This window comes from Hemiscyllium ocellatum, chromosome 33 (genome assembly GCF_020745735.1).
Source record: "Hemiscyllium ocellatum isolate sHemOce1 chromosome 33, sHemOce1.pat.X.cur, whole genome shotgun sequence".
Lineage (NCBI taxonomy): Eukaryota > Metazoa > Chordata > Chondrichthyes > Orectolobiformes > Hemiscylliidae > Hemiscyllium > Hemiscyllium ocellatum.
In genome coordinates this window covers 18414663-18426438 of record NC_083433.1, presented here as the reverse complement: position 1 = coordinate 18426438, position 11776 = coordinate 18414663, and the positions used below count along the sequence as shown (strand labels likewise).

The following is an 11776-nucleotide window of genomic DNA, read 5'->3' as shown; positions in this document are numbered from 1 at the left end:
TGATGAGAGGTTGTGTAGGCTGGGTTTATACTCGTTGGAATATGGAAGAGTGAGAGGTGACCTTATTGAAACATGTAAGATTCTGAGGGGGCTTGACAGAATAGAGGCACAGAGGCCATTTTCCCTGGGACCAGAGGGCACAATCTCTGAGTGAGGTGTCACCTATTTAAGGCAGAGATAAGGAGGAATTTCTTCTCTCTGGCGATAGTGAATCAGTGGAATTTTTAAAAAATTAATTCTTTTAAAAGTTCATTCATGGGATGTGACTGGGCCAGCATTTATTGCCCACCCATAATTACCCAGAGGGGAGTTAAGAGTCAACCACATTTCTGCCCATGGCGAGATTTGAACCCAAGTTCCCACAACATTGCCTGGGTCTCTGGATTAATAGTCCAGCAATAATAGCATGAGGCAATTGCCTCTCCTTTCTTTATCTAAGTGAGTTCTAGAGACCGGTTCATTGAGTAGAGTCAAGGCTGAGTTGAACAGTTTATTTTAATCAGTCAAGAGAATCAAGGGTCATAAATTCAAGGGAATAAAGTCAGGAAAATGGAGTTGGAGGATTATCAGATCAGCTATGATCACATTGAAAGTTGGAGCAGACTCAATGGGTCAACTGGCCTCCATCTTCTCCTATATCCCAAGGTGAATAACTAAGAGGAATCAGCTCATCTGGGAGCTGAATGATTTTGAGGTCTGGGAACCAGAAGAGATTGAGGAAGCTTGCCTGAAGTCTTGTCTACCAAAGTTCTGCATAGATTAGACAGCATCCTTTCATGTTGATATCATGGCTCTACGGTGAAATCAACCTTTCACAATCCCTTGAGCTGGAACCTGGCCAGTCCACAATGCAGGAAATGCCACTAGACCAAATCAATCACTATAGCAACTTGTATCCATTTGAAGCCCTTTGAGAAAGCTCTTAAAATGTAATATTAGCCCCAAGTGCACTCAGTTTATAGGTTTTAAGTATTGAATGATAATTAATTTGCTAAAAAAACTGACTGTGGGTGACCTTAATGAAACTAGTAAATGATTCAGAAGATTTTTAATGACAGGTGGTGGACGAGACATCCACTTTTCATTTTATTAATAAAACTACAGTCGCTTATCACTTTTAAACAGAGCAAACAATTTACTTTACAGCAAGTTTAAAAAATAAACACAATTACATTTAATACAATGCCTGAAGGCATTGTTTCATGGAAGATCTTAAATTTGTGATCTTGTAAATTAGTTTGAGTGGATACATGGACATTAAATTCAATTTGGAAATTGAGCACAACATTAAGTAACATTTGTACTGAGATTGCCAGCTGCATCTAGGCTGGGAAATCTACACTATAATGTTTTGGCAGTTCCTTCCTTGATTCAGTGAAGAGCACTGTTGTCACTGAGACAGAAGTGTTCAAGCACGCCTCCAGGCAGAGACTTGAATGAGGAACAGAGGGTGCCAATTCTGACAGAACATCGCACCATCAGAGGTGAAAAGCAAGGCTGCACCTGCCCTCTAAGGCTGACAGGAGAAATGTCCACAGCAGCCAGGATTTATCCAGTCAAAAGTAGGGCCTTTGGGTAGTGTTGTAGAACAGAGAGGCCTAGGAGTTCAGGTACACGATGCTTCGAAATTTGCATCACGTATACAGTAGAGCCTTGATTATCCGAACATCAATTATCCAAATTTCGGATTATCCAAACAAGATCTCAAATTCCCATAAAAAACGGCAATTCAGCATTCATTTATCAGTTAAATGGCATTATGGCATGCATTGCCAGATAATCGAGCAATATTCGAGAACCCCAGCACTCATATTATTGCTTAGTTACGATAGATCAGTTATCGGTTAAATGGCATTATGGCGTGCATTGTTGGAGAACCGAGAAGTGTTCAGATAACCAACATTCATCAATTACCGTTTGTTTCCGGTTATCCAAACAATCGATTATCCGAACGAAATACTCCCCAACAGTCTTGTCCGGACAATTGAGGTTCCACTGTAGACAGGTTGGTGAAGAAGGCATTTAGCATGCTTGCCTTCATTGCTCAGACCCTTGAGTATAGGAGTTGGGACATCATGTTGAGGTTGTACAGGACATTGGTGAGGCCTCTTCAGGAGTATGTGTCCAGCTCTGCTCGCCCTGTTATAGAAAGGATAGTATTAAGCTGGAGAGGGTTCAGAAAGGATTTACCAGGATGTTGCCAGGAATGGAGGATTTGGGTTATAAGAAGAGGCCCGTTAAGCTGGGATTTTTTTCACTGGAGCATCGGAGGCTGAGGGATAACCTGAAAGAGGTTTATAGAATCATGAGGGGTATAGATATTGGCAGTTATCTTTTGCCTAGGGAGGGGGATTTCAAGACTAGGGGGCATATTTTTAAGTTGAGAGGAGAAAGATTAAAGGAAGACATGAGGGGCAATTTTTTTTTTACACAGAGAATGGTGCATATGAGGAATGAACTTCCAGAGGAAGTGTTGGATGCGGATATAGTTCCTACATTTAAAAGACATTTAGACAAGTACATGAATAAGAAACATTTGGAGAGATATGGCCAATTGCAGGCAGATGGGACTAGGTAGTTTGGGATTAAGGTCGGCATGGACTGGTTGGACTGAAGGGTTTGGTTCCAAGCTGTATGAATCTGTGACACTCTATTGAAACTACCACCCTAAGCAAAATGTGCTCATGTCACTGGCCTTATAATCCCAAACCCCAGCTAATTGTTGGAAGATATGGCTTTGATACACACCGTGGCAGATGGCGAAATTTGAATTCAATGTTAAAAAGTCTGGAATGAAGTGAAAGCTATTCTAATGGTTTTGTAAACTTCCAGCTGGTTCACCAATACCCTTTAGGAATGAAATCTGCCATCCTTACCTGGTCTGGCCTACATATGACTCCAGACCCATAGATATGTAGTTCACTCTTAACTGCCCTCTGAGCAATTAGGGATGGGCAATAAATGCCTGGCCAGCGATGCCCTTATCCCATGAATTAATAAGAAAAAGGCTGCATTTGCTGATTGTCCTATATCATGCTATGTGTTGCTTTAAATTGGACACGGGCAAATTTTGTGGTTGTGATAAAGTCATCAAGTCATAGAGATACACAGCATGGAAACAGATCTTTTGGTCCAACTCGTCTATGCTGACCAGATATTCTACACTAATCTGGGGCCATTTGCCAGCATTTTGCCCATATACCTCTAAACCTTTCCAATTGATATACCCATCGAGATCCTTTTAAAAATTGTGATTGTAGCAGCCTCCAGCACTTCCTCTGGCAGCTCACTCCACACACGCACCACCCTCTGTGTGAAAAAGATCCCCCTCAGGTCCCTTTTGTATCTTTCCCCTCTCACCTTAAACCTATACCCCTTATTTTTGGACTACCCCACCCCAGGGAAAAGACCTTGAGTATTCACCCTATCCATGCCCCTCATGATTTTATAAACCTCTACAAGGTCACCCCTCAGCCTCCAATGCTCCTAGGGCAACAACCCCAGCCTTTTCAGCCTCTCCTTGCAGCTGAAGCCCTCTGACCCTGGCAAAGTCCTTGTAAGTCTGTTCTGAACACTTTCAAGTTTCACAATTCTGACCAATAGCAGGGAGACCAGAACTGATTGTAGTATTCCAAAAGTGGCCGAATCAATGTCCTGTACAAACACAATATGACCTCCCAAGTCCTATACTCAATGCACTGACCAATAAAGGCATGTGTACTAAACAGTTTCTTATGTGGCCTGAGTGATTGGGGGTGTGGTTGGAAGGTTTCAGTGTTAGGATGGTGTGGGGTGGAGTGGGGGGAATGTGGAATGTGGATGGGGTGGGGAAAAGATTAGGATTGGGGCAAGCGATGTCCCGATCCTTTCCACCAATAAGACCAAACGAGGCCATGGTTTGAGTCAGTGTTGTTTGTGGGATTTTACTAAGCACTGAATGCCTGTTACACCTGACCATGTTTACACACCAGGAAATCAGTGCTCAGCAAGATCCCATGAACAACATTGATTCAACTCATATAAACATGGCTGCACTTCAAGGGCGGCAGAGTGGTTAGCACTGCTGCCTCACAGCACCAGGGACCTGGGTTTGATTCCAGCCTGGGGTGACTATCTGTGTGGAGTTTGCACATTCTCCCTGTGTCTGCGTGGGTTTCTTCCCACAGTCCAAAGATATGCAGGTTAGAATAACTGGCCATGCTAAATTGCCTATAGTGTTCAGGGGTGTATAGGTTAGGGGCATTAGTCAGGGAAATGTAAAATAGTAGGGTAGGGGGATGGGTTACTCTTCAGACCGTCAGTTGCGCCAAACGGTCTGTTTCCACACTAAAGAGATTCTATGAAATCTAAACCATTGCTCCGTAAGAATCAACCTTTCTTGTTTTTCTGATGAGAGGTGCACAGGACTGTGGCACTAAGCAGTATCGACACTCAAAGGTATGTTGATGGAAGAACAGATCAAAGTGTACCTCTCCATTCTCCTTGTCTGGATTGGTTGTTCCTCTATCATTTACGTTTCTTATCTCCTATCATTGGCTCAGCAGATTCCAAACATCTGATTAGATAGGGCCGAGTCTGCACCCAATCTCACATCTGGATCTGTCTGAGGTGTTCTGCTGCATTTGTGGAATGTCAGGTTTTCTTTAGGTCCACCCTTCTTACTGATTACCATCAAAGTCTGCTTTTTGATGAGATGTCAGAATGACACGTAGACAGGGTGGTTTAATAAAGCATTTGGCATGTTCACCTTTGTTGCTCAGTCCTTTGAGTACAGGAGTTGTCATGTTATGTTGAGGTTGTACAGGACACTGGTGAAGCCTCATCTAGAATACTATGTCCATTTCTGGTCGCTCAGTTATAGGAAGGATATTATTAAGCTGGAGAGGTTTCAGAAGAGATGTACCAGGGTGTTGCCAGGTATGGAAGGTTTGAGTTATAAAGAAAGGCTGGATAGGTTGGGACTTTTCTCACTGGGGTGTAGGAGATTGAGAGATGACCTTTTGGAGGTTTATGAGATCGTTGTAGTATAGATGGGTGGTAGGTGTCTTTTGCTGGGATGGGGAATTTCAAGCCTAAAGGGTACATTTGTAAAGTGAGAGGAGAAAGATTTAAAAAAGACATGAGGGGCAACTTCTTTACGCAGAGTCGTTCATGTGTAGAATGAACGTCCTGAGGAAGTGGTGGATGCGGACATAGTTACAGTGTTCTAAAAGTACTTAGGTAAGTACACGAATAGGAAAACGTTTGGAGGGGTATGGGCCAGGAGCAGGCCAGTGGGGAATTTTAGCTTGGGATTTATGTTTGGCATGGACTGATTGGACTAATAGGTCTGTTTCTATGCTGTATATAAATTCTATGTATGAGTCGATGTAAACTATACTTCAACTCACTGGCAAAGAGAGTGGTGAATGCAGGGATGGTCAATGATTTTGAAAGGCATTTGGATTGGCCTTAGAAGCAACTTATTGCAGACTGCTGGGTATAATGTGCGGGAGTCAGACTGACTGGATTGCTCAACAGAGCCATTAAAAAGGCACCAATATAGAGGGAAGGAATTTACAGGATTTTGGTTTACTGGTGGAGTATTCTACTGGAGATACAGAACATGATAGAAATATCTTTCTAAATATTAACAACCCTGTTACTGCAGATACCTTTGAAATTCTGATGTGATGTAAGGTCTTTCAAAATCCATCTCTCAGATAAGAACACACACACTTTCTCTCTCTCTCTCTGGCACACACACTCTCTCACACACACACACACTCTCTCTCTTAGTCTCTCTCTCACTCGCGTATACACACACACACACACTTTGGACATTTAATGAAGATTATTTTCCCCTTTCTATTACCAGTGAAATATTGTGTTACTTGGGTTGAGTCAAAAGAACAATCAAACAGTAAGATTGAATACCCCAATTCACCTGATTTTTCTATCATTTAGAATCTGCAAAATCTATGGAAACAGGCCATTCGGTCCATCAACTCCATATAACTCTCCCCCCCACACTATCTCCAGAACCTTCTCTTCCTTTCTCCTTAATGTTTTCATCTCATTTCCTCTTAATGCATCATTGCTCTTCAACTCAAATCTATCCCATGGTAAACATTGTCTAGGTTCCTCCTGAAATTCCAATTGGATAGATTCTTGGTATTCTTATGTTCATGGCCTCCTAGTTTTGGACAATTTGGAACAAAAAGCAGTTAGGACAGTCAAGTGTACTTGACAGAAGACAACCAGCCAATCACCTCCTTCCAAAAGGCCAGAATAATCCATGTTATTTCTTAAAACATGAGCTTGGTTCCAAGAGCTTCCAGATAATTTCGAAAGACTGGTTAGATCTCACTTGGAGCGTTATGTCCATTTTGGGAATTTTTGAAGAAAATGTAAAGGATATTGACCAGAGCGGTGACAGATCTGATGGAGCACAGCTATACGGAAAGGAACTTGTGTCGTTTGCTTCAGGGCAGAAAGATAAAGGGGAGATAAATGGATTGCTTTCCCAAGGAATGGATGCAACTATGATGGGCTGAAAGGCCTCTGTTGCTGTTGTAAAATGCAGATTCTTGCAGGACCTGTTCTAGGCTCCACCCCTTCACTTGGCGGGTCCTGAACCTGCACATTATGAGATGGTACAAACTTCTTATTTTGCAATTGAATTTTTCACACAATGTGTGCATCACAGGCAAGGCTATCACCACCTTCCAAAGGGCAAGTAGGAATGGTAAATAAACAGCAGACAACACTTGTATCCCATGAAAGAAATGGTTAAGGTCTCCATTTAATGATCAGGTTCTAGACTAAGCTTTTGTTTTCTTCAGTAGAGACAGGGCTACTTGAAGGGTTGGGGAAATGTGATAGGGAGCTGCAGCCATCACATTGGCAATCCATCCTAGGACATCTATCCCTACGACTCATTCCACAGGCAACTTTTCGTGCTCTTAATTCCCAAATTTGGATCAGAGACTACTTCATTGTGTGATTTAATTTGCAAAGCCCTAAGTCAGCTTTTCCTGTCTCTATTTCCTGTCCTACTCTCTTTGTCATCTTCATAATCAATGCATTCTCCTCCTCTCATTCATTACACTTTCACTAACAATCGGGCAAATGTTACCATAGTTCTGCACATACTCCACTCTATCTTGGAACTTACCTTCTGTTTTTCCTCTGACTTAAACAACCTTACAGAGTGGCTCAGTGGTTAGCACTGCTGCCTCACAGTGTCAGGGACCTGGGTTTGATTCCAGCTTCAGGCAACTGTGTGGAGTTTGCACATTCTTCCCATATCTGCGTGGGTTTCCTCCTGCATTCCAAAAATTAGGTGGATTGGCAATGGGAAATTGCCCCTTGTCTAGGGATGTGCAGGCTGGGGCACATGGTTCCGCACTGTAGGGGGTTTGTGATATCTACCTTTCTTCAGTTCTGATGCAAGGTCACTTATCCTGAACTCGCCTTTGAACCACCCCCCCTTCACTCAGTCCTGATGGTACAAACTCTCTGACCCCTTTAAACAGTCTGGTAGGCTCTGACAACATTCAACCGCAATAATCCCTCTTCCAGTCTAACATGTAACAAGCATGGCAACACAGTCTTCGCTGTATTCTAAAAGTCCTGGATCTACATTAGGATCTATTCAAGGATCTACCATAGAAACATAGAACATTACAGCACAGTACAGGCCCTTTGGCCCTTGATGTTGCGCCAACCTGTAGAAACAATCTGAAGCCCATCTAACCTACACTATTCCATTCTTATCCATATGTTTATCCAATGACCATTTAAATGCCCTTAAATTTGGCAAGTCTACTACTGTTGCAGGCAGCGCGTTCCAAGCACTTATTACTCTCTGAGTAAAGAAATGACTATGACATCTATCCTGTATCTATCCCCTCTCAATTTAAAGCTATGTCCACTAGTGCTAGCCATCACCATCTGAGGATAAAGGCTCTCACTGTCCACCCTATGATGATCTTATATGTCTCAATTACGTCACCTCTCAACCTTCTTCTCTCTAACGAAAACAGCCTCAAGTCCCTCAGCTTTTCCTCTCTCTAACGAAAACAGCCTCAAGTCCCTCAGCTTTTCCTCATAAGACCCTCCCTCCATAGTAGGCAACATCCTAGTAAATCTCCTCTGAATCTTTTCCAAAAGCTTCCACATCCTTCCTATAATGCGGTGGACGGAACTGCACGCAGTACTCCAAGTGCGACTGCACCAGAGTTTTGTACAGCTGCAGCATGACCTCATGGCTCCGAAACTCGATCCCTCCACCAATGAAAGCTATCAACCAAACAGAAAGCTGTTCCATCTGAAGAGAGCCTCATTTGTTTCTGTTTGCACAAATTCCAAACGTTCTGAACTGTGAAACAAATTAAAAAGCTGTTGCCATACCACTGCAATTTGCTTTCAATTTACCCTTCACTTTTTGCTCTCAGGTCCCATAGCAGACCCAGGTCACCTGGACGTATTTTTGTGAACCAATTGATGTCATAATTATGAAAGTAATTAGCCCTTGTTCAAAAGAAATCTCCTCAGCCCTCTTTCTTTTCTTTTTGAAGGGACATCTCACAACGGAAAATACAGATATTTTTCCCAAAATGTGGGTCATCCCAAAAGGCACTGCACAGGAGGTATTCAGAGGGCATTTTCCTCTAACATTGCAGTTGGGACGCCATTGTATGTGGTACCTTCTGTTCTTCATCTGCCATAATCATAATTCTAGGGCCAACCGTGGAAATGGTCAGAAATACTTATGGGTGATACAGGAGTCCTCAACCTGAATAAACTCAATTGTTAACTCTGTGTTTCACCAAAGACGCTGCTGACCTCTTCAGTTCCCCCGGCACTTTGTTTTTAATTTCCATGAAAAGGATCCTTGATGACTCCATACAGTGAGGAAACAGGCCCTTTGGTTCAACCAATCCACACCAACCCTCCAAACTGTAACCCACCACACCTAACAACACGGGCAATTTAACACATCCATATCACCTGACCTGCACACCTTTCAGAACGTGGGAGGAAACCAGAGCACCTGGAGGAAACCTATGCAGATATAGGGAGAACGTGCAAACTCCACACAGACTGCAGCCTGAGGTGGAAATTGAACCCAGGTCCCTGACTCTGTAAAGCAACAGTGCTAACCACTGAGCCACTGTGCCGCCATCCATCTAGGAGCAACAGGGGAAGGTGTTGGCCTAGTGGTTTCGCTGCTAGAATATTAATCCAGAAACTCAGGTCTGGGAGTGCAAGTTTGGATCCCATCATGGCTGGATAGGTGAAGTTTGATTCCATCAACAAAGTCAGGCATTAAGAGTCCAATGATGATCGCGAAACTCATTGTTGGGGAAAACCCATCTGGTTCGCTAATGTCCTTTAGGGAAGGAAACTCTCGTCCTTACCTGGTTTGGTCTACATGTGACTCCAACCCACAGCCAAATGGTTAACTCTTAACTGCCCTCTGGAGGATGGGTAATAAATGCTGACAAGGCCAGAGATGTCCTCATCCCGTAACTGCATTCGCTGACACAATTGCATGCACACTATGTGTTGCTTTAAATTGTGTATTTTGGGAGGGCAGCCTGAGTGGGTGGGGTAGGGTGGGATGAGGAATAGATCACCAGAGTAGAGGTCTGGAATTAGGATGCAGTGGGGGAAGAGATTGGGACCAGGGGACGAAGTGATCCTGATCCTGTCCATCAGCAAGAGGAAACTTGATTTGGGCCAGTGTCATTTGTGGGATCGTGCTGAACACTGCCTGCTGGCTACCCGTACACGTGGCTGGCAATCACAGCACAGCAAGATCCCACAAGCAACACTGACTCAAGCCATGCAAACATGGCTGTGCTTCAACAAGTGTCAACCTTTGCTTCACAAATGTTCAACCTTACTTATTTTTTTTTGACGTCAAGTGGACAGGATTATTTGGCCAGTCGATGTCAACATTCAAAGGAGACTTCACTGAAGATGCAGATCCCAGTGCACTGCTATGGTCTTCTCAAGCCTGTGAATGAATAATAATAAATTTAGCAGCTCAGAAATTTATTAGGGAGGCCACCCTGATTTCTCATCTGAGGAGGAACGGAGTCTGCTCACTCTGAGAGCTGGCTCTGAGGGAGTGTGATGGACTTTCCACGTGTAAATAAAGAGTGACTTGGTGATGGCATACCGGCCTCTGTGGAGTTATTTCAGCAATAGCTAGGTTTCCTCAGTTGTGTCCATGCCCAAGTTTAACAATTTTGCAAGGATCTATATTGACTACTGCAAAATTAATGCAACAGCCTAGGCTGACACCTACCCAATACCCCAGCTGGAAGGTCGCACAGACTGGGTAGGTAAAGCTGCCTATGTTTACCAAGATAGATTTACTCAAAGGATGCTGGCGGATTCCCGTGACTGCCTGCAGAAAGGATATCTCCATCTTTGAGCCACACTATTCAGATTCTGAAATTCCTGAGTCATCTTTCACAGGCTGAAGAACCAAATCGCTTATCTACTTGTGTAGCGTACCCACGTTTTCCACTGCACAATGACACCCTGTGGAATGCACTTTGAGAAACTTGAAGCCCTCTTCCAGGAAACACCATCTGCTGACCTACTGGTCAATCTTGCCAGGACTGAGTTCCCGAAATCATGTCCCTCTGGAACATTCATAGGTCAAGGATGACTACTTTCACCCGCACTGGGCATGCGTTCACATGCACTGGGCATATGTTCACCAGCACTGGGCACACTTTAACCCATATTGGGTACACTTTCACCCACCCTAGGTATACTTTAACCCACAGGAGGCTCACTTTCACCTGCACTGGGCACATTTTCACCCACATTGGGTGCAATATCTCTATGACTCCATGCCTATTCTGAGGTACACTGGCTATGTGTCTGACGCTATTCTGAGGTACACCGGCTGTGTGTCTGACACCATACTGAGGTACACCGGCTGTGTCCCAGATATCTGATCCTGTAACATATCCAAACATGCCCTCACAATTGTAAGCCTTGAAATCGGACACCAACCTCACAATGTTCTTTTGTTCCCGCAGTACTCCGCACGCTCTCTGGGCCTGTTTTACAAACAAGGAAACTGTTTGTTTAAAGTGGGTTGCAGTTCCTTTTTAGTTCAGATGGAAACAAAGCAAATCATTAGGTCTGCAGGTTCTGAATATCCTGTAAATATTCGGATGTGCAGTGATGAAAGGGGATTGGGAGCTCCTCCCCACCAGCCCGAAGCTTGAAGGTAATGAAGTTTTGTCTGAACAGGAAGCACCTGGAATTAATTGTTGTTCTGGATTGTAGTTCTCATTCCCACTGGGGTAATGACAAGGGAATGACAACTGAGTCCACTCCACAGGAATCCTGAGTCCTGCTCCTAATTGCATTTCCCTCACCTTCCATCCCTCTCGCTCTGGTTCCCCATCCCTCAATAGTCAAGAGGGTCAAGAGGGTCACTTGGTCCCACAGTGTGGGACAGAGAGAGATATCACATATGCAGCCTGGGTTGTAGAATGAGAACAAGAGATTATTCCCAAAGTGGGATGAAGAGAGAGAGAGAAGGACATTTTTCCTAAAGTGTGGAACAGAGTTAGAGTGAGAGAAAAGGAGAAAGAGATTATTCCCAGAGTGTGAGATGGAGACGGAGAGAGATGACATTTGAAACATGGGATGAGAGTGAGAGAGAACAAAGAGATTATTCCCAGTGTGGAATAGAGAGGGGGTGGGAGAGACAGTGTGAGAGAGAGATTCCCATATTGCAGAATGAAGAGAGAGAGAG

The 11776-nt window shown here is 43.8% G+C and overlaps 1 long non-coding RNA gene across 1 annotated transcript; it reads right to left on the bottom strand.

The window, feature by feature from the left end:
* Positions 1-1197: 1197 nt before the first annotated feature.
* On the bottom strand, positions 1198-11386 carry LOC132831453 (uncharacterized). The gene is made up of 3 exons (XR_009646497.1): positions 11023-11386; positions 9894-10006; positions 1198-2139 (listed from the first exon to the last, which is right to left on the bottom strand). It is a non-coding gene; the product is annotated as an uncharacterized LOC132831453 (long non-coding RNA).
* Between the last annotated feature and the right edge of the window lie 390 nt (positions 11387-11776).